The sequence below is a fragment of the Paroedura picta genome, chromosome 12 (genome assembly GCF_049243985.1).
Source record: "Paroedura picta isolate Pp20150507F chromosome 12, Ppicta_v3.0, whole genome shotgun sequence".
Taxonomy (NCBI): Eukaryota; Metazoa; Chordata; class Lepidosauria; order Squamata; family Gekkonidae; genus Paroedura; species Paroedura picta.
Window position 1 is genome coordinate 43905763 of NC_135380.1, and position 24233 is coordinate 43929995.

Here is a 24233-nt window from a genome sequence, read left to right on the forward strand (position 1 = left end):
CGGGACTCTCCCACACACTCACTCCCTTGCCCTTTCGCAAAATGGCCGCGGCCGCTTCCACCCGCTCTTCTCCGTCGAGCCTCCTGCCCTTCCCCAACATGGCGCCGCGCCCCGGGGCCGACGTTCCCGCCGTTGGTCCAACATGGCGCCGTCTAGCGGGGACGGAATGAGAGCCGGGCGCGGCCGGCCTGCCGGGGATGCCCTGCCGGCGGGTGAGGTCAGTTCCGGGGAGGAGCCGCGCGGAGTGGTGCAGTGAGGGACAAACAAAAGAAGCCGGACTCCGGGGACCGAGCCGGGAAGGCGCTGCCAGGTGGGTGTGGCGGGGAACGGGACCCTGACGGGGCTGCTCCGGGGGAGGGGGTCCGGCGAGGGGGCGGCCGCTGCCTCCTCAGTCCGTGAGACGCGTGTCGGGGACACGTGAGAATGCCGCCTCATTCGGGTCGCCCCTTCCGGGTGCTGCCGGCGCCCAGCCGAGAGGCGCTTTTCACAACTGCCTGGCCCTCGAACGGGCGGGAGGACTAGAAACTTGCCGGCCACAGAGCCGCGCCTCGGCAGGCGGGAGGACCGGCGGCCACCGGGTGGGCATCGGCCGGAGGATGACTCCGCGGAAGGCGAGCGGTCCCAGGAAAGCCGCGCCCGTCCCCGGGAAGCATCGGCCCCAAGCTGCGAGACCCGCCCGGGGCTCAGTCGGGATCCGGGAAAGTGCGCGGCGTCACTCCGCTTACGGTCCCTTATGGCGGTCTTTTAGCGGGAGATGTTACCCGCCCGGAGCCTGGCGGTGAGGAAGGGCGGCGAGAAGAAAGATGAAGAAGAAGAAGAAGAAGAGGAGTTGGTTCTTATATGCTGCTTTTCTCTACCCGAAGGAGCCTCAAAGCGGCTTCCAATCTCCTTCCCTTTCCTCTCCCCACAACAGACACCCTGTGAGGGAGGTGGGACTGAGAGAGCCCTGAGATTACTGAAGAAGAAGAAGAGTTGGTTCTTAGATGCCACATTGGTAATCACAGGCACCCTGTGAGGGAGGGGAGGCTGAGAGAGCTCAGACAGAACTGCTCTGCGAGAACAGCTTTCTCAGTGCTGTAGCCAGCCCAAGGCCACCTAGCTGGTCATATGTGGAGGAGGAGTGGGGGAATCAAACCCACCTCTCCAGATGAGAAGTCCTCACTCCTAACCACTACACCAAACTGGCTCTCTGGAGTTAGTTGTTACTCTGGAGCTGGTTTGGAGGCAGGGGTGCAGGGAGGGGGAAAGGCCGTGCTAAAGATTTCATGGAGCCCCCCCCCAATGGTGAGCTTACAACTCATGAAGCTGCTTTCTTCAGAACTATGGAGGCGGTTCTCCAGTTTCTGAGGCTGAGGTCATTCCCATCACCTTTTGCCTGCTCCTTTTAGCTGGAGATGCCCGGGACTGAACCTGGGACCTCCTGCATGCCAAGCAGAGATTCTGCCACTGAGCCCCTGGATTTCCATTCTGACAGTGGCTGGGGTGGAGCGAGACTTTGGAAGAGAGAATCCCCAGAGATATGTGGGGCCGTTGGCCATGGGGTTGGGAGTTGGCAATGAGGCCAAATAATGAAAGAAGTTTTGGGAAGCTGTTTGGGTGGGAAGAGGGGACTGGTGAGGCACGGGAAGAGCGAGGTGAAAAGATGCTGCCGGGGGAAGGGTGCTGTCCAGGCTACCTGGAGGTTTCTTTGCTCCCCTTCCAGTGCCAAGAGATGGGTGATGCCAGGAAGGGAAACGGAGGAGGGCAATGAGAGGGTGGCAAGGGAGGCAGCTGAGGAGGGGACTGGAGGAGATGAAGTGCATCCTCCGGGGCAGGTAGCTAAACAGCCTCTTACTCTGCAATCCTTAGCAGAACGCCACCTTCCAAGTCCAGGTAGGGAAGAGGGGTAACTGTTCTGCTCAGGCAGGTGGGCAACAGGAATAATAATCAAGGGCAGTCAAGTGGCAGCAGAGAACCCTGTGGCTTCTCTGTGGGTCCTCAAGGCAAGTGACAAACAGGTGGCTTGCGGCTGCCTGCCTCTGTGTAGCAACCCTGCTGTCCAAACCTACCCAAGGCTTCCAGGCTCTGCTATGCTGAGGCCAGTCTGAGCTGTTCAGTCTGCTACAGTCCAGAGAAGGGGACCAGACCCTTCTCCGAGACCTCGTCTTGCTAATTGGAGGAGAATGCAGGTTTGCAAGGGAGGGAGAGCTGCAATAAAAATGGAAATGTTTGGAAGGTTAGAGGCTGCAGAGAAGCCAACTCTGGCTGAGGTTCAAGGCCAGGCTGTCTTGTAGGGGGGAATGCTTTTTGAAACTTGGGGGGAGGCAGGTCCATTGGCACACCTGTTGCCGGAAACTTCAGGGCTGCCGACCAAGTGAAGGGAAATGGGGGCTGGGGGGGAATTGAAGTTGGTGGGGGACTTGATAGGAAGCGAGTTAGCTGATGCACGTGGGGTTGGCGTTCGTGAGTTAGACCAAGGGCAAGCCGAAAGTGGGATGGAGGCAGGAGTGTGGGAGCTGCGACTATGTTACTAGTCCCTATTTATTTGCTTGTGGCTGTCCTGAGAATAGGGGGTGGCACCCCAGTGGGCAGCGGTTCTCTCACAGGGCTGGTGGCATCAAACAGAGCCAGGGAGAAGGCAAGGCGTGTGGCGGGGTGCCGGAAGAGAGGGTGTGTGGAGGTCAGCTGGTCAAGAGTGGGTGTGGGGGGAGGGAGCAACCAGAGAGGCAGAAATGGGAGAAACAAGGAGTACGAAGGGGGAAAGGGAACGTTTGCGGGAGGAAGCCTGGGTGGAAAAGGCAAAGGTTGGGTGTGGGAATGGAGATCATGGGAGGAGAGGGTCTGGGGGCAGTAGGTGAGCTGTGGGAGGCTTTGGATCTGTGGCTGGATCTGTGCTGTTAAATCTGCCTCTCTCCCCCACCCCCCTTTCTTGCTTTAAAATGCGAACAATGGTATTTGGTATTGCCAGATCCCTTGCAGCCCCTTGGCTCTCTCCTCCCTTTTGAGTTTGGTGTATCTGAACCTTCCAGCCCTGGGGGAAGTGGTTGCTGTAACAACCCAGTTTGTGTATGTGTTTTGGAGAGGCTTCCTCTCTCTCTCTCTCTCTGTCTCAAGGGCTATGGAGAGAGAAGGGGGTCATCCGGGGTTACTGTCTTCTTGCAGTGTGGGGGGAAGAAAAATAAACTGCACACGCAAGGTGGACTTCAGTTGTAGCAATTCCAGGAAGCTGGCTTCAGGCAGGGATGGATGAGATGGGTGGCCGGTCTTCCTTCCTTGACATTGAGCTCTTGAGTTTTGTCTCTTGGGGCTGGCCAAGAAGTAGTGGCTGTGCATGCTTCCGTTTTGAATCGGTGGGTCTTTACTTTGGCTGCCTCTCTTTCAGGCACTTCACAAGCAAGGAAAAGGGAAGCCCAGTCAGCAAGAAAGGATTGTTATAATAATTGGGGATACAGTTTTATAGCTTTATAAAAGATAAAAGAAAAAGCTGGTGTGGTGACAGTGGTTTCTCTACCCCTGTGACGTTAGGCCAGAGGAATTTGCTCTGAAATGCAGTCCTTACGTTCAAGGCAGACAAAAGAAACTACAGCACGGAAGATGGCCTTTCACAAGGTGTGGCTGCTTTGGAAGGGGATTAGACAAATTCACAAGGGATAAGTCTATCAATCACTCTTAGCCAAGTCAGCCAAATGGGAAACCTCCATGTTCAGAGGCAGTCTATCTCTGAGCAAGTATTGGGGAAGGCTGTTCATGCCCCTGCTGATGAGCTTCCCAGAAGCATCCTGGTTTAACAATGAAATGTGGGAGTAGATGTATCTCCAGCAGAGCTCTCTTTATGTCTGCTGTAGAATTTTAAATAAAGGCCTTGTTGGCACATCTATTAGAGCTGAAGTTGATAGGATGCACATCAGCCTCAGTAGCGCGTTTGTTTTGTAGCCTGCCTTGATCCAAGATCTCGGGGAGGGTAGTGGTGGCTTCTTAGGCCTCATTCTGATGTGCAAGAGAGTGCGGTTTTGAGAGGGCAGAGTTCTCCGGCAGAAGAATAGATGTCTGCAGGTGTTGGATTCCAGCTCTGAATGTGCCATGTATGTCCTGGCCTCACTGGTGACCTCCTGATGGTCCTTGGGTTTCAGCCATTCTCGATGGGCCATTGGCCTGATCCCACTTGGTTTCCCTCTTCTGTCCGTAGACACTTATTTACTAAAACATTTAGATCTTTGTGATTCAAGGAGGCTTACAAGAGTCGTTTAAAATATTTTCCACTTGAAACCATTTGCTACCCTCTTTGCCATCCAGTTGGTGACCCCATAGGGCAGCAGTTCTCAACCTGGGGGTTGTGACCCCCGAGGGGTCATTTGGCCTTTCCTGGGGTATCGTGGCGGCAGCAGCATGGTGCTGGCTTCCTCCCCACTGCCTTGGAGCTCACTGAAGTGGCGCGGAGGAGGCCTGCGCCTTGCTGCCACCACTGCTCCTGCCGCTGCCTCTCCTGCGATGCTGGCCTCCTTGGCGCTGCCTCAGTAAGCTTCGAGGCGGTGCGGAGGAGGCCAGTGCCATGCTGCCACTGCTCCGTGACCCCTACAGAGGGAGCGACAGCGGTGCATGTGCATGCGCAACGCCACGTGAGCACGCACATGTGAGCATGCACACTGCTGCAGCCCCTGCTGTAGGGGTCTCAGACTGGCAGTGGTTCAGAACTGCTGCCATAGGGTTTCCAAGGCAAGAGACATTTTGAAGTGTTTTGCCATTGCCTCGCAGTAACAACCCTGGAAGTCCTTGGTGGTCTCCCATCCTCTTACCAACCAGGGCGAGCCTGTGCTATCCAGGCCAGGGCAAGATGGCTACCAATTCAAACCCTCTGGAACGTTCTGGCCAGCAGCCTGTTCTGCAGAGCAGGAGCCACAATGGAAGGGCCTTGGCCAATGCTAGGCATGCTGCCCCAAGTGGTGGGCTAGCCAACAGAAGACTGTAGTTGGTGTACAGGGACATATGGAATGGACATCCTTGCAGGTGGAAAGCTAGCATGGCAAGGAGAAATTGATGACACTTTCTCAGCACTTCTGCAGTGGAGGTTTCTCTTTGCAGAGTTTTTACCATAGAGGAACATTTCAGTATGTGTGAACTTGCTAATGATCCTCCATCCTGTCACCTCAGGTCTCTCCTGCATCATTTGGCACCTCATTCATTTACATGCTTGAACCAGGCCTAGATCAGTTATTAGATGGCACGCTAGGTTTGCGCTGTTGACTCGTGCAAAATGTGAGTGTGTCAGGGCCACACCTGCAGCTGCCTGGCATGTTTTGTGGCCTCACCTGCAGCTACAGCTAAATGACCAGCTGAAGAACAGTAATTAAAGCTTCTTGCAGCTATTAAAATTCGTTCCACGTGGCACATTAGCCCCATTACAACAAATAACTGTTACTAGAGGTGTTCACTGGCGGTGATGAGGGACTAATTTGACACTTCCTGTGGGGAAAGTTGTTGGGTGAGTTTGGCTGGCTGGTTTGCCAGTCTTTAATGCCACGACTGGTGGAACTGGTCCGTTTTTCTATCCCCCCTTTTCTCTGAAGCATGAATGGTAGTTTGGGTTGCATGTCAGTCCTCTACTTGGGGTTACCCTTGAAGAGCGTTTGGTAGCTGCAGTGAGTATCAGACTCTGCAGCTAGACTACTAGTTGGGACCAGCTATTAGGAGTGTGTGACCCCAATGTTACAGCAGCTGCACTGGCTGCTGGCTAACTCCAAAGCCTAATCAAAGGAGCTGGTTTTTTTTTTTTTTTTTTTTTTATAATGATTTTTTTTATTTTCATAAAGATAGAAATATAGTCATCATTTGAGAATATACGACCCCACATTGACTCCACAGTGATATAAACTTTTGCCCAAAACTCTAAGAGCCATGAGTCTAAGAGCCATCCACATTTCCACTACATTAAAAAAAAAGCCTGTTTAGATATACAAAAGAAAAGTTATTATTAATCAACTTACTTGAGAGATCATAGACCTCACATTAACTGCTTGATACAATCTGAGAGCTATCCTAGCAGATATTTCTAGGTTTGAGTTAGATGCTTAACATTAAACATTTCTTATAGCACAGTATTAGTTTTGGCCCTGTATCAATACCCTGATAAAGGGAGAGGAAAGTAGGGCTTTGCCTTAAAGATGTACAAAGAAAAAAAATTACAAAAGGATTTCATAATTTCTCCTTATCCTTAATACAGATACATCTACAAACCATTTATACTTGGCCCATTCTAAGAGCCATCCTGACAGGTATAAGTTGAGAGCTTTGCATTTTCTACAGATCAATATGAGCTTTGGCCCTATAACAATACACCAATAAAAAAAATAATAAGAGGGGAAAGCCCCATTTTATATTTCCAACGCTAACGATTATATTACCTATATGCCTACTAAGAAAAAGAAACAAGAGAGAAAAAAGGCACTGCTTCCCCTTTTTCATAAAAATAGCAATATAGGATACAGTATATGTTGTTAATACAGAGAATAATAAGATTTCCAGGTTTAGATTAAATGCTTAACATTAAACATAGAACAATATAAGCTTTCAGTCTTCTATAGCTTCTCCTTATCCTTGGTTCTAATACATCTACAAAACAATTTTTGCTTGACCCATTCTAAGAACCATCCTCAGTGTAGGCTTTAGTCCTAGGACAATTCACTAATAGAAGAAAGAAAAAATAAGGGGGGAGAACCCCATTTTACATTTTCAGCACTAATGATTATATTACCTATATGCCTATAAAAGAAAAGAGACAAAAAAAAAAAACAAGAGCGAAAGAGACACTGCTTCCCCTTTTTCATAAAAATGGAAATATAGAATACGGTATAACATTAAACATAAAACAATATGAGCTTTCGGTCTTCTTAAGGGGGTCTCATCTCGAGGCTTGCTACATCTTGTCGTTCCCGTAAAATTATATTCTGTCCCATTGGCCTTTGGCGTAGAAAGTGCAGTTGTACTCTTTCCCGCAAAATATGCATCGATAAATCTTGAGGCCGTTGCACCTCCTGGACTCCAATATCAATACAATTTTTTCCCCAGAGAGATCCTTTAAATCGGTTACTTTCACTGCAGATCCATATTTCTTTTGATTGATTTTTGTACACTCTTGCTTTGAGATGGCTGTATGTCTTTTTAAAAAGGGTGTCCTTATCTGGGCTGCAGAACTCCGGCATCCCATTTTCCGTCTCCAGAATTTCAGATTTCTCTTCTACTGTTGGTTTTCCACCTTGTTTAGAGCTGTCATCAGCCACTGTTATTGATCCATTATTCCTGTTAAAGACGTCTTCCTTGGCATCTTGGATCTCCTTGAAGATATGAATTTCAGATTTCTCTTCTGCTGTTGGTTTTCCACCTTGTTTAAAGCTGTCATCAGTCACTGTTATTGATCCATCATTCCTATTGAAGACTTCTTCCTTGCCATCTTGGATCTCCTTGGAGATATTTTTGATCAATCCATCTAAGAATACTTTGTAATCTTGGGTTTGTATCTCTATTAGATGAGCCAATCTTTTTAACATAGACATGATTTTGACTTTAAAAAAACCCGGCCCCAAACAATTTTACAAGTGGCCAGTAGAGGTCCTCTGTTTTATCCTCTAATGTTCCGGCACAGGCATGTGACGTATTGAAGCCGGTTAAGGCAGGGATTCTCGTACTGGCACAAAGTTCTCGTGAGATTTTCACATTTACTGCTCTTATCTCTATCTCCGAAAACCAAAACAATTACAATAAGAGCTTTTGCCAATTAATTCGAGTTGATTTGAATCCTTCTTCTGCTTAGTTAGGAGAATTAGCCTGCCTCTTAACGAGGTGGCTTCAGGCAGAGCAGAGTAAGAGGAGGGGGGAAACAAAGGGCTTTGATGCAGGAAGAGAGACGGAGAAAAAAAAAGCGAGAGATACTTGCAGTAAATGATGTTTTGGAACTCAGCCGAAGTCCTCCCCTCAGTTCAAAGCGTTCATTTGTGGTAAATCATCATGTAGGGTTGAAGCAGATACTTTAAGATTAAAGAAAGAAAAGAAAGTCCGAGGTAGAAAATGGCAGTCGTCCTCTGGACCTGGAACGCTGACAGCCTATAATCCAGGGAGATATACTCCCTAAAGGATTGGAGACGGCCCCAAGAACTTCCTGGGTAGAAAGGTGAGGTGAGGTTTGCGTACCCCTCCTCTTTTCTGCCAATTGCTTGCACAATTGACCCCTGTCAGGCTTCAGAGATAGCAGAGCAGATGCCCTGCCACCCTCTCAGGACGACATCTTTAGCCACACTGAAAGGAGCTGGTTTTGACCTTTAAAGCCCTATAAAGTTTGGGGCGGGTTTTCTGAAGACCATCCTCTCCCATAGGTTCCTGCCCGAACTGTCCCATCAGTCAACGAAGCACGTGTGGTGTGGCGTGTACCCAGGTGTGGGAGCCCAAGGAGGAGCAGCTGATCCCCCCCCCTCCAGTCTTGAGGAGGCCAATGAAGATGGCTTTATTTAGGACCACATTTGGTTAAGCTTGCTAGCAATCCCAAATTGTGATTTGAAATTTTTGGGTTTTATGGATCCAATGTGATTTGAATTATTTCGTCAGTGTTGTAAGCCCCTTTGAGTTTGGTAAGGAAGAAAGGCAGCCAATAAATGTTTTAGAGTTGTAAAGAGAACTGCTCCCACAAGCACCTTTTTGTCGTCCCTATGACCGTTTACGCACTAGGAACTTCACTGCCCCAGCTGTGCAGGAGCACACCAGGCCAAATGTTCCCCATGTGGGTACAGGAAGAGGTGGGGCAACCTGCTACAATTAAAACTCCAGCCTGCAGCCCGGCATGAAACCTCCAGTGAATAAACGGTCTATGTGATGGCCTGAGAAAGAAGCCCGCAAACAGTTGGCAGAGTATACCTGGTCATCAGTGACTTGAAAAGGGAGAAGAACCACCTGTTTGCGATGTTTTCCTGCCTGGTCACCTGGAGGTGGCTCTTTCTCACAATAGATGACTAGGCAGGTTCCTGTTTACAGGCTTGACATGGGAAACCACCCACACCAGATGAGGTGATTGATTCTTGTGGTGGCAGAAGATGTATGGCATCGTCTCTCAGGGATTTCAGAAGTGATAGCCACGTGGCGGCTTCCAGTTTTCTGTGTATGCTTAAACTTTGATTCTTCCACATCTGGGAACTTAAATGTGGTTTGCAATTGTTGGGTTTTTTTAATGGTCTTTAAAAATGAGAGCAGCAGTGATTCTGGAAGCGGAGAAGGGAGGATGGTGGGTGCTCCTGATGCTTGGCAAGAGGCAGCTCCAGAATAAGTTCCTGCTGCTCCATTATCGGCTCGTGCCACTCCTTCACGCCCCAATCATAGTGACTGAAGCAGCAACGTCTGTGATGAGGGTGATGAACTATTTAGCACACAAATCCAATATTAGGGTGCAGATAGATCTTGTAGCACTGCACGTGGCTCTGAGGACCTTCCACGAGCATTTCAGGAGAACCCCACAACTTCCAGCCTTTGTAAACCAATATTGTGTGTTTATTTTAGGGAAGCTGCTCCCATGGCTCCTGGGGAATGCATCCCTTCAGCGACCACTCAGGATCCAGCCCTTGGAGACAACGTTCGTCAGCAGCACAGAGGCCTGAAGTGCAGATAGCAGAAGCCAGCCGCAGGGTGAGGGCCCGTGACCTATTCCTAAGGGGCAGCTCGGGGGACAATGTCCTTGGTAATGTGGCTTTTAATTTATTTAATTTAATAATGCAACAGTCGGAAGGCAAAGCCAAATGGAAGAAGCCTGCAGGGCAGAAGGATAAAGCAAAGGGTCGTGGGAAAGGGGGGGGGGGAGTTCCTGTCTCTCATTCCTGCTTAGGCATGACTCAACTCTGAAGTGAGTCTGGAGCTCTGCAGAGTGTTTGATTGTGCAACGTGGAGAGCGGCTTCTCAGGCTGAGACGTGAGGAGCACTTTCAGGTCTTGGGGCTGGGCTTGAAAGCCTGTCCCCAGGTTGTGATCGAACAATACTGTGTTCTCCAGTCACTGCAGCCTGCTGTTTCCATTTGTGAGCTTTCCCCACAACCAGACCACTCTGTCCACCCTTTCAGACCCTCTACTGTGTGATGCCCATGTCCCCTTCCTCTCAAGAACATCCAGCAGTCCGTTCGCAGGCTTTCCCTTTCAGTTTTTTAGTTGACCATATAATAATAATAATAATAATAATAATAATAATAATACAGCATTAAACTCTAAGAGGTGGATTCCGACTGCTCCCCCCCTTTGGGGGTTCTGGGGAAATAGAGATGGTCTTCCCTGTTGCTCTTTTTGTATTTCCTCCGAGTTCTTTTCTTCCCCCTTCCCCCGGTCTCTTGCTGCCTCTGGTAGCCACGGCCCCTGCATCTCCGAGGGACATCCTAGCCTTGTGTTTTCAAGAATAACGGGGTCATAATTCAATTAAAGTGTTTACTTAATTAACCAATTTTAGGTTCTCTGTTCAACCAACCTGAATGGTACTCTGGTAATATAACTCCATTCCGTTTTGAAAGTGGATTTATTGCTGTCATGTGCATCTGAACCATGAGAGGAGATAACTGAACAAGCCAGGCGTTAACTACCAATTCACTTCCCTTGCTTGATGGAGGATTAAAAAGTGCTCTTGAAAAACTATACCTGTGATAAAGAATCATCTCTCCTTGTTGCATATGGAATGTTACTAACACCTGGTGGAAAATGAGTTTTGTAACAAAGTAATAACGGGTTGGTCTATAACTCCCTCCCCCCTTAAAATGTTGGATCAGTGACTTTCAAATGTTTGGCCTTCAAGAACTACTTCCTGCACTGAATTGTCTACAACGAAATCCTGTATATCAGTGGTCCCCAACTTTTTTATCACCGGGGACTGGTCAACGCTTGACAATTTTACTGAGGCCCGGGGGGGGGGGGGAGTCTTTTGCCGAGGGACGTCGCTGCCACCTGAGCCCCTGCTCCACTTGCTTTCCTGCCGGCACCCAACCCCCAAACCCACCCCCCAAACAAACAGAATCCCTGGCCAGTCTGGACTGGAGGAAATTCACTTCTCAACCCCAAAGTGGAGATCACCGTTTTCTAGAAATGCAAGAATGGGCCGCAAGAGCCAAGCACTGATCCAATCTCTTATGCCCACCTTCTCACAATCTGCCTAGGCTCACAGAATCAGCATTTCTGTGAAGTGGCTTATCTAGTCTCTGCTTAAAACCTTCTGAAGAATCAGAACCCACCGCCTCCCAAGGAAGCCTGTTCTGCTGAGGTTCCGCTCTGGCAAGAACTTCTTTCAGATTTTTAGCCAAATGTTCTTTTGAATTAATTTCATCCCATTGGTTCTGGCCCGACCCTCTGGAGCAACAGGAAACAGCTCTTCTCCATCCTCTGTGTGACAGCCCTTCAAGTACTTGAAGATGGTGATCTTATCACATCTTAGTTGTCTTCAGGCTGAACAAACCAAGCACCCTCAACCTTTCTTCATATGTCTTGGTCTACAAATACCTCCCTATTTTCATTGTCCTCCTCTGGATATCATGATTTTCTCCCCGGGGGGGGGGGGATTGAAAGCAGCTTCTATCATTCTCTTCTGTGTTTGATCCTCCCAGCAACCTTGTGGGGATAGGCTAGGCTGTCACACAGCAAGCTTCCTAGGCAGAGTGGGAATTTGATCCTGGTTCTTCCAGATGCTAGTCTGATGTTCTTAACCACTACACCACGCCAGCTCCCTGTTTAAGCGTGTTCTAGACAGCACACTGGGTTCATTTGCCTTTACCTGAAGAATTGTGTCTGCCTTTAGTGTCCTTTGGGTTGAAGAATCCTTAAAGTTCTGGAGGGGCCCATGGTGACTACTTGAGAGCTTCCAGTCTGTATGAGACTCTCACCTATTTAGAATGGGATTCAGAACTCTTCACCTTGCTATGTGAGAAAAGGTGGCATCTTCAAGTCACAATTGCTAGACTTCAGAATTCTGGGGACATTTATACTCTACAACACGCTGGCTCTGAGAAAATGGGAGAGAAATACGTGAGTGTGCAGGTCTATTATCCATGACTTTTTTACTATACCTTTTTTCAAGGGAACACAAGATGGCATGTACAATTATGTCCCCCTGCATTGAGTCAGAGTTGGAAGGTACCTCCAGGGTCATCTAGTCCAACCCCCTGCAGAATGCAGGAATTCTCAATTGTATCTTCATAACAATACTGTGAGGTGGGTTAGGCCGACAGGGTCCATGAGCTGAGCTGGGATTTGAACTTGGGTCTCCCTGGTCCTAGTTCAGCCTCGCTACATGAAGCTGGCTCATACAGGCAATTCTCAGCATCAATATTTTCCCTTCTTTATTAGCTGATTTTATAGCATTCCTTCCCTAGTTGTGTCTTCCAGTTTTCTTTCAGGCATTCTAGTTCTCTGAGCATGGTAGTCTTCAGTTTTTCCAATCACTTCCTGTGCCTTTTTCCTGTTCATAACTTCTACCATCCCTTTGTTCAGGATGTTTTAAAATAAGCAGCAAAGGATTCCTGTAGCTCCTCAAATTTGGTGGCAGCTTCCTTGGCTTTTGTAATCAGTATGTCGGTCCTTTAAGAGGCTGCCACTGGTTTTGCTGCCATGGAGGAGTGTGACTGCCTGTCTAGATTCAAGTGGGTAGCTGCGTTGGTCTGAATAAATCTTTGTTGGTCTTAAAGGTGCTATTGGATTCTATTTCTGTTGTGCCCTTCTAGAATTACTTTTAAACGATTGGGTGCACCGTAGTTACCTTGTGAAGGTGTGGCCATAGTGGGTGGCATGTGGGTTGAGATTAGAAATGGTATCATCCTTGGGTTAATGATGCTGTCTTAGATCAAGGTGGGCAGCTGCTCCTTCTAGGGGAAGGAGGCTGTCTTCCTTTTTGAGTGGCGGTGGCATTCCAGGGTTGGGACCACCTAACATCTTCACTGCAGCCTGGTTATAATGCCCAGCTAGGCAGTGAAAGGGAAGAAAAGCCTAGCTCTTCCACCAGGCCTCTATAGTAGATCGGACCCCCCCCCTTCCCTCTTAGGGTTATGATTACGGTGATTCTTACTCCCTCCTTGGGTTATGAGCTGGGTGGTATAATGTCACCGCAGCTTGGATTGGTTGGGTTAGATTGGGTTGCTCAGCCTTTTTAGATGATTTTAATGTATTAGGGGGTTTTATGGGGGTTTTATTGTTGTGACCTGCCACGAGCCTTGTGGGAGTGGTGGGCTATAAGTCCAATTAATAATAATAATAATAATAATAATAATAATAATAATAATAATAATAATAATCAAAGCTGGTACATCTTGGCAAAGACCTGGAGGACACTCACCGTATCTGAGGACAAGAAGGAACATCTCCTTGAGGCACCTGAGGGAGGGTATGTGTAAAAAGGAGGGCTGCTCCTGCTCTTGCAATGTGACCCATAGCCTATTTACTTGGCCAGCCGGAGGTTTCCTGTGCAGGCCACCTTCACTCTTGCTCTGTAGCATGGTCACCTAGTCACAGTGCCTGCTGTGGAAGTTCCCGGCTCAGCATGGAGGGCGGCATTCCCTCCAATGCGTTTCTCTGCCTCTTGCAAGCACCAGCCGTGTCTCTCTGGCTGTGGGTCTTCTGCCCTTGGCAGCACCTGTGTCCTGTCTGGCTGAAGTGCCAGCTTCGGGCTTTGAGCAGGAAATGTGGGATGGGGTGACTTTGCACGTTCATGAGTCATAAGTGGGCACTGTCCATCTGGCTTGTGGGCTTTTTGTGCAGCAACATTGTGACGAATGGACCACTCGTCATGTTGTTGTTTCAACATCTCACTCATTTCCTCTCGAGAAGCAGAATCCCTTGTGTCAAGGGCTTGTGGGTCTTCCACATGAAAGGCAACAGCAATGGATGTACTTCAAAGCTATGACTGGCTTTCCAAGATAAGACTGTTCTGAGAGGTTGTCACTTAGAGGCGGGCAGGGAGCACTTCCTGTTGGCAACAGAGGATAGGACCCACAAGACTGGGTCTAAACTATGTGGAGAACGATCTCGGCTAGATATCAGAAAAACAAATGTTCATAGTCAGAGTAGTTCAGCAGTGGAATGGGCTGCCCAAGGAGCTGGTGAGCTCCCCCTCACTGGCAGTCTTCAAGCAGCAGCTGGACAGATCCTTCTCTTGGATGCTTGAGGCTGATCCTGCCCTAAGCAGGGGGTGGGACTAGATGGCCTGCATGGCTCCTTTCCACTCTGGGATTCTAGGAGTTTAGTTCAGCAGTGGAATGGGCTGCCTCAGGAGGTGGGTTTTGCATCATTTGCATGATAAATTGGGAGTCTCCTCAAGTTCACAGGACCAAAAGGCAAAGCCAAAAGGCTTCTGTTGTCCAAACAGGTTTAAGCCTGGAACCTTTCATGCTTAGCGGTCAGTCCTTTGGTGAATAAAGAACAGCTGCATATCTGACCATCTGCTACAGCTGGAATGTAGATCCCGCACAGGGGGTGGGGTGTGTCCTGCCCTGGTTTAAGGTAGGGTTGAGCGCTTTGGCCATCACTGAAGCCTGAGACCAGAGGAGAGGAGGGGTGGTGGTGACGCACTGGCTGCCTCGGGCTTCAGTGAGCGCTGAGGTAGCCGAACTGCCGAGGCGTTCAACCCTAAGGATTTGTGTGGCCTGTATCCTCAGAGGCTGCTTAAAAATTTGTGGGGCTTTAAAAGGTAAAGGTATCCCTTGTGCAAGCACCGAGTCATGTCTGACCATTGGGGTGATGCCCTCTAGAGTAGCGATCCCCAACCTGTGGGCTGCGGACCACATGTGGTCCTTCGACTAATTGGAGGTGGGCCCCGAAGGACGCCTTCTCCCCCCCCCCGGGCCCTTTACTTCATCCCCCCCCGGCCCTTTACAACACACTTCGGGTGTCATTGTCTCCCATCACTCCCAGATGGGACTATCTCGTTGCAGAGAAACAAGCTCAGGGTTCCCATTGATTTGTCGTTGTCATGAGTTAAAATTTCCATGAAAATAAAATGTTCCTTATGTTCATTGTTGTGCCGTGTCTGTATCTTATTTTGAAGGGATGTTTAAACATTACCATAGCGATCAGAGAGCGTTAGGGCAGTGGTTGAGAGTAGAGGAGTAAACTACCCCCCCCACGGGGCCTCAGTAAAAGGCGTTGAGTGGTCCCTGGTGAGTGGTCCCCAGGGTTGAGTGGTCCCCAATGAATGGTCCCTGGCTTTGAGTGGTCCCCGGTGATAAAAAGGTTGGGGACCCCTGCTCTAGTGTTTTCATGGCAGACTCAATACGGGGTGGTTTGCCAGTGCCTTCCCCAGTCATTACCGTTTATCCCCCAGCAAGCTGGGTACTCATTTTACCAACCTCAGCAGGATGGATGGCTGAGTCAACCTTGAGCCGGCTGCTGGGATCGAACTCCCAGCCTCATGGGCAGAGCTTTCAGACAACATTTCTGCTGCCTTTCCACTCTGCACCATAAGAGGCTCTTTGTGGGGCTATAACAGAGCACAACTGGTGCTGTTACTTGTGCAACCTTCTCAGGGATAGCTGGAACTTTGGAAGCCACCGGCAGCTTCTTTTTTCATTCTTGTGGTCTGCAAGCCACATAAATATGAAGAGCCCCTTAACTACACAGCACTACAGGGCCCCTGGAGCCATGGGGCCCGTAGCACATGCTAAATGTGCTACTAGGATAAACCACCTCTGGCTGTGCTCATAACCTTTTAAGGGGAAGAGGGTTGCCTTGGATGGGAAACTCTGCCTTGAGTAATTTTTCCTAATTTGACTGGGCTGCGTTTGCAGGCGTGTTGGTGCCATGACTGTTCTCTGCCTTGAGACTGGAACTTAAAAACTGCCAGCCCGAAGTTCAGTTGCAATATTGGTGCACTCAAGTTAGATTGTAGGCCTACGCTGCTTCCCATTGGGGTCCACAGCTGTGCCAGTCTTGGTCTCTTCCTTGCGGTCTTGCATTGTACTTGAAGGACCTGATGGAGCAAGATGGGAGCACCTTAAAGCAGGGGTAGTCAACCTGTGGTCCTCCAGGAGCACCTTAAAGACTAACAACAGCAAATGCTGGCAGGGGCTCATGGGAATTGTAGTCCATGAACATCTGGAGGACCACAGGTTGACTACCCTTGCCTTAAAGATTCATGACACTTGTGTTAGGGGATGAGAAGTTACTCCCAAAAACTCCTACCACACATTTTGTTGGTCTTTAAGGTGCTCCTGAACTCTTGATCTTGTCTCCTGGTATGAGCTGGTATGGTGTTACTCAGTAGTGTCTTGCTGATGTGATCTGTTGTGGCCGGAGTCTGTTCTGTTGCTGTCCCTGCTGCTATGGAACAGCCTACAGGAAGGAGCAAAAGGAGGCAGTTGCCTCCCGGGGTCTTCCATTGAAACAGTAAGAAAGAATGATTGAAAAGCACTTACAGGGGCTCAGGGCTGTGTGTCTTAATGGCTTTACTCCTTGTTTTAGTGATGTCAGTAGGTTATATGTTTTTATGTTGTATTTATTGTAACCAGCCTTAAGTTTTGACTGTATCAGAAGAAATGTAAAACAAGAGCAAATTGGTTTCTTATCAGAGTCCAGTGGCACCCATTCCTCATTTCATAGTGTGAGGAAGAGTGCTTGCACTCGAAAGCTCATGCCTTGAATAAACCTTTGTTGGCCTTAAAGGTGCCACTGGACTCTGATTTTGTTTTGTTGTGCTGCTTCAGACCAACACGGCTACGGACTTGAATCTATCTTGGTTTCTTATGTTTAGCTCTTTCTCTGCTATAACAAGAGTTGGACACCCCCCCCCCAAAAAAAAAACCCAACAAAAACACCAAGATGTGAGAAGAGCAGCAGGGGTCTGTCTTCAGATGTGTAGACCAGTGTTTCCTGACAGCCCTGGGAGAGTTTCCTGAATGGGTGGGAGTTAATTAATTATTTATAGGCATTTTAAATTTGTTAAATATTTATTGTGTGATATGACCATGTATGGTCATGTTGACCTGCCTCTCCCCCTCCCAGAATGGCCATTGATGGGCCTGGAGGGGGGGGGAAGGGGAGGAGCCTCAGGTGGGTTTGTCCACAGCTATGCTTCCCAACCTCATCCTGCATGATTGTACCACTTCTGGGGGTTCTTGAAGCCTGAACAATGTTTCAGGGGTTTCTCAGTGGTAAAATAAAACGAGAAAGGGTGGTGTAGACTCCAGCACCCCATTAAGGCTTCCTAGAAGCAGCTGTTAACCGTACGTGGCAATGGAACACACCTTATAAGATGGCTAGGCTTCCAGTTTCTTTATCTTGTGCGATTAAGAGCAGGAACTAGACTTGTCAAACATTCATGACTGCTCTTAATCATACTTTGCACTGATATTGTGCTTTCTGTGCACAGAACATGCCACGTATATAACCTCAGAAGCCCTCAGAACAGCCCTATGAGGCTTGCCTTAGGCCACTGGATGAATTTGTGGCTGGGAAGGCATTTGAATCAGTGGCCTTCCAGATCACTGCAGCAGCTCCTGCATTTTCCGGGGGCACCCCAACAGGGATAAGATTCTCTAATTCTGGCTGTGCTCAGCAAATCAGACTTGCAGGAGAGCCACTGCAAGGAAGAAAGGAAGGTTGGTGGGCTGAGTCTTTACCTGTCATTCCCCAAAGCAAACTCTTCAACCGGTCTAAGGGTCCTAGCGGTTGCTCCTTCCCTGCACCTCTCTTTCCAGCAGAGGCAGCTCTGGGCCTGAGCGTGTGTTTACCTAGTGACCCTTTCAGAAGGCAGTTTTCATTGATTGAAAGGCTGCTGGCTTTTCCCTTGCATGTCCCCATCACCGCTGAGAATGCAGGAAACATGATGGTGGTGAATTCTTTTTTGAAATGGTCTGTTCTAGGCCTGCCCTAGTAGGACTTGGCAACTAAGCTCTGGCACTCTGCTAGTGCTTTTGAAAGTCTTCAGTGCTGTGTGAGGAACAGAACACACTTTCCCTTCCCAGCCTTTCCCCCCAAAGTCTTGGAGATCCTTGTTGCCTGGAAACTGCCCCCCGCCCGCAAGAAAAAGGGGAGCCAGCAGTGCAGAATGCTTTCTGAAATGTATTTTTCTCTCTTTTGTGATGGACCTGGAAGGGAGGGATCAGCCATCTCTTCCCCACCCTCTTTCCCTTTTCTTGCCCCTTTGGGGTTGAAGCAATTCTCCTGCCAGAACAAAGAGGCGCTTTGTATGCCTTTTTAGGATTTCCAGGTGGTGAGAAGCACCGTAGGGGTGAGTCCCGAGAGAGATGTGCCTAGACAAGCTTTCAGCTTCTTTATCCGTCTTGTTTTAGCAAGGAGGGACACAGTTGCTTGCTTGAAGTCAGGGTGGGAACTTTTCAGTTTCGTCGAATGTTTGCCCTGGGTGCTGAAAAGGCAAGATTTCTTGGTGTGTGTGTGTGTGTGTGGGGGGGGTGAGTGGGAACTAGCTGCTCCAGTGCAGAGGTAGTCAAACTGTGGCCTTCCAAACTGCGAATGCTGGCAGGGGCTTCTGGGAATTGTAGTCCATGGACATCTGGAGGGCCGCAGTTTGACTACCCCTGCTCCAGTGTGTTGCTTGTCCTTCAGGGGAGTGCTATGAAATATTAAGGATACTCAAAAGTTAGAGCATGCTGAACTCGCAGAGGTATTGAATGACTGGAAATTGCAGTGTTGCCGTGTTCTTTTTCCAGACAAGGCAACTTCTGTTTGCTGGTGCCACTTTTCTCTAAAGCAGGGAATTTAACTTGTCCCCTGCAGGATTTGCATGCATGTCTAGAAGCTGAAGCATCTGCAGTAGCATTTCAAAACATGGTCAGCTTAGCAAGGAGTCTGGTCAGTTTCCTCCTCTGGCAACCAGAGCTTTTCTCCCTTAAAGTTTCTAGCACTTTATGGGCACAAGAAAGAGCAACTTGAAAGTGTGTGGGCAGTGCTTGTCAAAACCTCCGAGGGAATGGGTAGCATTTTCCAGAGATCTCCTAAGCTACCTGGCAACAGCTGGTGCATTGCTTCCTCACATCAGCATTACAACTTCTTTGGGCACCTCCAGTTGCTAGATTGGAACTCTTCCATGCCGGGGACCTACCTTTTAACCCCAACGTACTATGTGGGAGTCACTGCTTATTTTAAAAGGTTGGTTCCCTTTGGAAAGTGGAGAAGCCAAGTAGAGGTGGGGGGGGGAGCTTTCTGATTTATTTCCAGACAGAGAAAAAGGCATTCTTGCCAGGCAGCTGAACCATTGCTCTGCATCGGATCCCAAGAGAAAAAAGATCCGGCACTCCAAGGATGCACTGGGTAATTCCAATAATCTTTCCCCCCAGCATCTCAGCTCTGCTTTCTTTGCACACAGGTGCATAGCTGCCCTTCTCTCCAGCTACCTCAGAAGTTTGCCTCTTCCAAACCTTGATAGGAGCTTGAAGTAAGCCATTTCCTTATACCCAAAGCTAGGGATGCCAGCTGTGTGTTGGGAAATGGGGCATGGAGCCTGAGGATTTAGGGAGGGTTTGGGGATGGGAGGAAATGGATTATAATGACTGAGTTCACCCTCCAGAGTGGCCATTTGCTCCAGGTGGACTGATATCTGTCACTTGGAAATCCATTATAATAGCAGGAGGTCTCCAGCCATGGCCTGGAGGTTGGCAACTGTATCCAAATCACATTGAGTGATCTACACTAGTTAAGACATGTTACCTTTCCTTTCATGAAGTATAATAGGCTTATCTGTGCTGTAGACTGCTCAGAGACCAAGCCCACAACACATTCTTTATTGTAAATCAGTGATCCCCAACCCCCGGTCCGGGGACCGGTGCCGGTCCATGGATCAGTTGGTACCGGGCCGTGGCTCTTCCTCATCCTCCTCCCCGGCTGCTGCTCACATTTGATGCTCTCCAGCAGCCGCCATGGCTGGGGCTCCCCCTCGGCATGGCACTGCGCAGCTGCTGCTGGCAAGAGCCCCCAGTGGGCGGTGGGAAGTCAGGGGCGCCAGTGGGAAAGCAAGTGGAGCAGGGGCTCAGGCAGCGGCGACGATGTCCTTTGGCAAAAGACTACCCCCCCCCCCCGCCCTCAGAAAAATTGTCAAGCATAGACCGGTCCCCGGTGATAAAAAGGCTGGGGACCACTGTTGTAAATGATTATCTTCATGCTTCTGCTGTCCATCTTATTGCCATCTCTCCCCTGCCCCTGGATTTTTAAGAACAGTCTTAAAAAAAATAAAAATAAAGGCAAAATGGACATTGTGCATCTGACCTTGGATTTGTTCTGCAGCATAGTTCTAGATACTGACCCATATGTTCAAGATGAGCTTACGCTAAATATGTTAGTCTGAGGAAGAGCGCTTGCACTCGAAAGCTCACACCTTGAATACATCTTTGTTGGTTTTAAAAGGTGCCCCTGGACTCTGATTTTGTTTTGTTGTACTAAAAATGTTTGTTTGTTCAAAGGTGCTTCTGGACTCTACCCCCCCCCACCCCGCTACCTGCCTAATTAACTAATATTCTCCATGAAGATAGGTTCAGGTTGGCTGTGTTGGTCTGAAGCAATGGAACCAAGTTTGAGTCCAGGGGCACCTTGGGTACAGTGCTAGTAGCTTTGCCTGGCAAAGATGGAAAAACGCCAGCTGTGCTACTCTTGTGACCTGCACCTCCATAGTAAGAGAAGCATCAAGGATCTCTCCCAAATTCCTGGCGCAGGGTGAGATGTTAAGTTGCACCCCAGTCAGGTCTGGCAAACACGCTCCTGGTTTGCCCCCTTCCATCTGAGCCACAGGATCTCAGTCCTCGACTGGTTGTGTTTCAGGTGACTGCCTGAGCCATCCAGCTATGGCTTCCAAACAACTGGCAAATGTATGTATGTGGGGGGGGAGTCTAGGCGGCTGTCTGTGAAGAGAGAAAGCTGGGTGTCATCAGAATACTGATGACAGCCCAGGCCAAGATTCTGGACCAGCTGGGCAAGAGGGCGCATAAAGATGTTAGAGCGTGGGGGAGAGGACCGTTCCCTGAGGAACTCCACATGGGTGTTGGAAGGGACATGACAACTCTTCCCCCGTTGCAACCCTCTGTGTCTGGTTCCGTAGGAAGGAGAGCAACCATTGAAGGGCAGTTCCACAAATCCCAGTCCTAGCCAGGTGGCTGGCCAAGAGCTTGTGGTTGACCACATCAAATGCAGCCAACAGGTCTAACATTATGAGAATAGCTGACTCGCCCCTCTCCAGCTGGCTCCGGAGATCATCCATCAAGGCGACCAACACTGTCTCCACCCCATGGCCAGGACAGAAGCCAGACTGGTATGAGTTGAGCACCAAAGCTCGCTCCAAGAAAGCTAGGAGCTGATCCGTGGTGGCCCTTTCAACTACCTTGCCCAGAAATGCAAGATGCAAGACTGGGCAGTAGCTGGTCAGATCCCGTGGATCAAGTAATGGCTTCTTAAGGAAGGGATAGACCACTGCCCCCTTCAGCGCCTCAGGGAACTCCCCAGGAGACAGGGAAGGATTGATAATATTCCTGAATGGGCCTCCTATCCGCTTGTTGCCCCCACGGAGCATGAACTACCCTAAACAATTGGGCCGGATGAGAGCTCAAGGATGCGATGTCAGTGGCATAAAAGTCACATTTTGCCACTTCCATCCCTATCTTATACAGCCTCTAAAGCAGCGGTCCCCAACCTTTTTGTGGTCGAGGACCGCCGGTGGCCCGGGCGCCGCACACGCGCGGCATCTGTGTGTGAACACGCAGTTGCTGCACATGTGTTCCTGCCAGCAGGGGGCGCTAACATGCATGCGCAGAATAGCCTCGCGTGCGTGTTTCCGCCAGCAGGAGGTGCAAACATGCATGCGCTTTTGTGTCACCAGAATGCCGGCGGCCGTGCCTACCTCTTCCTCCCCTCTCGCAGCGAGAAGCTAACCGGCCCGCTGCGGGGGGTGGAGGCAGGCGTGGCTGCCGCCGGACCGCGGACCAAGGGTTGACGACCCCCAGTCTAAAGCATGTGTTAGGATGTTCTTGCTGCTTCCTTGCAAGTCTTCCTCCACACTTACTCTAACTGTCTCCCTTCCCTCTTCCTCTCCCGGAACTCCCTGGTATATCATGGAGCTTGCTTGAGGTGAGGGCAGAGAGGGCATCTAGGGGAGATCTCATTGATGGCAACCACCAAGGCGGACTGCCAGTCCTCCACTAGTACGGCCAGCGAGCCGCCTGGAGGCACATCAGTAAACGTTCATTTAAAGCCTAGGAGCAAATTTCCTCCCTGCTTGTGTGTACCATAAGGTCAATCATCCATATACTACGACCCCCAAGTATACATTTTTTCTGTAAGATCCTAATTTCTCTCCTACTCTGCACATATGCTCAGTATGGAAAGGTTTGCAGATTGTCTTTGCCACAGAACTTGGCCCCATGAGAATTCTCTGTGGCTAGCCACGGAAGTACATGTCGCGCCTCACTGAGGAAGAAGGCGGCTGGGAAAGGTGGTGTGAGAGCCAGCCGCAAGTCACCTGAACAGTGGTGCCACTTCTGTTGACATTTCTGGTGGGCAGGTGTGATTGTCCTGGCTGACGGCTTGGGCCGCCGGCTTGAGGCACACTGCTCTTCTCTGTCCCCGGAGTTTGCTCACTTTTTCCAGGTTGGCTACACTCAAGGCATTTCCCCTCTCCCATTTCCTCCCAAACACAAGAAGCTTGAAGACGCTTACTTACTTGTGGAGCTGTGTCTCTCCCTACTCACCCCCTCCCTGTCATTCCCATTGGTCCTTGCGAGTTTGAGACAGCAAAAAAGCTCTGTGCCTTCCTCTTGTCATGGCACATCTAGCAAAATGGTGTCACACAAGCCACACAGCACTTCTGTGCATGGCAAGGCAGGGGCCGTGCTTGATTCAACCCCCCCCCCCCCCCGGGCCGTCTCTTTAAGATACCCTCATGCTCCTAGGAGTAACATCCCTTCTGATCTATATAGTAGCATTTCTCGGACTCCTGTATTGAACATCAGCAAAGTGGTCTTAAAAGCAAAGTAGTTATTTTTAAAGTAGATCTTGGGTGCCCTTTCCTTTCTGTCTATAAATACTTTGGGAAAGATGTTAGTGGCAGGCAGAGGAACCAGCCCGGTTAAGCAGAAGCTAGACTTACTCCCCAGGCCAGGGGATGCAGATACAGTGGAACGTGGCTTGGCGTCTCTCTCTACATCTGTCCCCTCTGCAGTCAATTTCTGTCAAGGCACGAAAGACAGCTAAACTGTGCAGGCAGGTAAAAACATTTTGGCACGCTGCCCTGCCACTGCACGCGAAAGGCTTGCAAATCGTGCTTTTGGTGATGGCTGTGCAGTTCCTCAGTAGGTATAATGGGGCGGGGGGAATGGGAGAGAGCATTTGCACCTGTTTGTCACTTGCAAACTTTGTTTTTAGGCCTGCATGGCTTCTCTGACAGTGGACAGCCAGCGGCTTCTGGAAGGATCATAAGCAGGGCATGGAGGATGGTGATCATGTGAGACCCTTCCCAGTTCAGAGATCTTTATTGTGGCCCAAAGGAATACATCTGGATAGCTCAGGCTAGCCTGATCCCATCAAGCCATAAGTCAGCTGCACCTTGACAGTGCTTTCCCCACTGCACCTCTACAAATTGGCCCAGTCCTTTTAAAAAAAGAAGTGACCTAAATTAATGGCCATTACATTGAATAAGTTGTACGGCTATCAGGCCAGAGGCAAACTGAGGTCTGATTTTTCCGTCCAAATCCTGTCCAAAAGATGACTTTGATGTTTGCCCAGCCACCTTCTGCATAATGGTTGCATTATGATCTTTTCTGGAAGAAGCCTGGCATTTTCCCAAGAAAACCATAATGCAGTTTCTAAGCAGCTGATGGTGAATTTATTCTAAGCCTCTGTTTGATGCAGTTCTTTGTAAGAAAGCAGACTAGGCATTCAAAACTCTATAGACTTGAATCTAGATTTCTCCCCTTCCAAGCGATTATCAAATTGGACTTTTTGTTCCTCAGGTTTAACTGTGTCAGTTTTTTACAGAGCCATTTAGAAGTAGGCCCTAATTCACAAAAGTTTATAATGGAATACAATATTGTTTGCCTTTAAGACACCACAGGACTCCTGTTTATTATGAGCCATTCTGTGTTTAAAACAATGGGACTCTAAAAACACCTTGCAATGGTTAATCAGATTAGACAGGCATGATCTTGACTAATGGCTTTTCTAATGAACTTCAGCCAGACACAGGAAAGGCACTTCCTAATGGACGTACTAGTAAACTCCACTCAGACACAGGAAAAGTGCTCCCTAGTTCCAGTTAGTCCTCCAAGAGACTCC

At 49.2% G+C, this 24233-nt stretch overlaps 1 protein-coding gene across 2 annotated transcripts in view; it reads left to right on the forward strand.

Annotated features, from left to right (window-relative positions):
* Positions 1-240: 240 nt before the first annotated feature.
* The window catches only part of LRRC8A (leucine rich repeat containing 8 VRAC subunit A), a 47871-nt gene continuing 23878 nt past the window's right edge, over positions 241-24233 (forward strand). Inside the window, exons 1-2 of one of the 2 annotated variants that reach the window (XM_077305269.1) lie at positions 241-310; positions 9514-9639. The gene's annotated coding sequence lies outside the window, so the exon portion shown is untranslated. Of the gene's footprint in view, positions 311-9513; positions 9692-24233 lie in introns of both variants that reach the window. The other variant, XM_077305270.1, reaches the window with a different exon arrangement.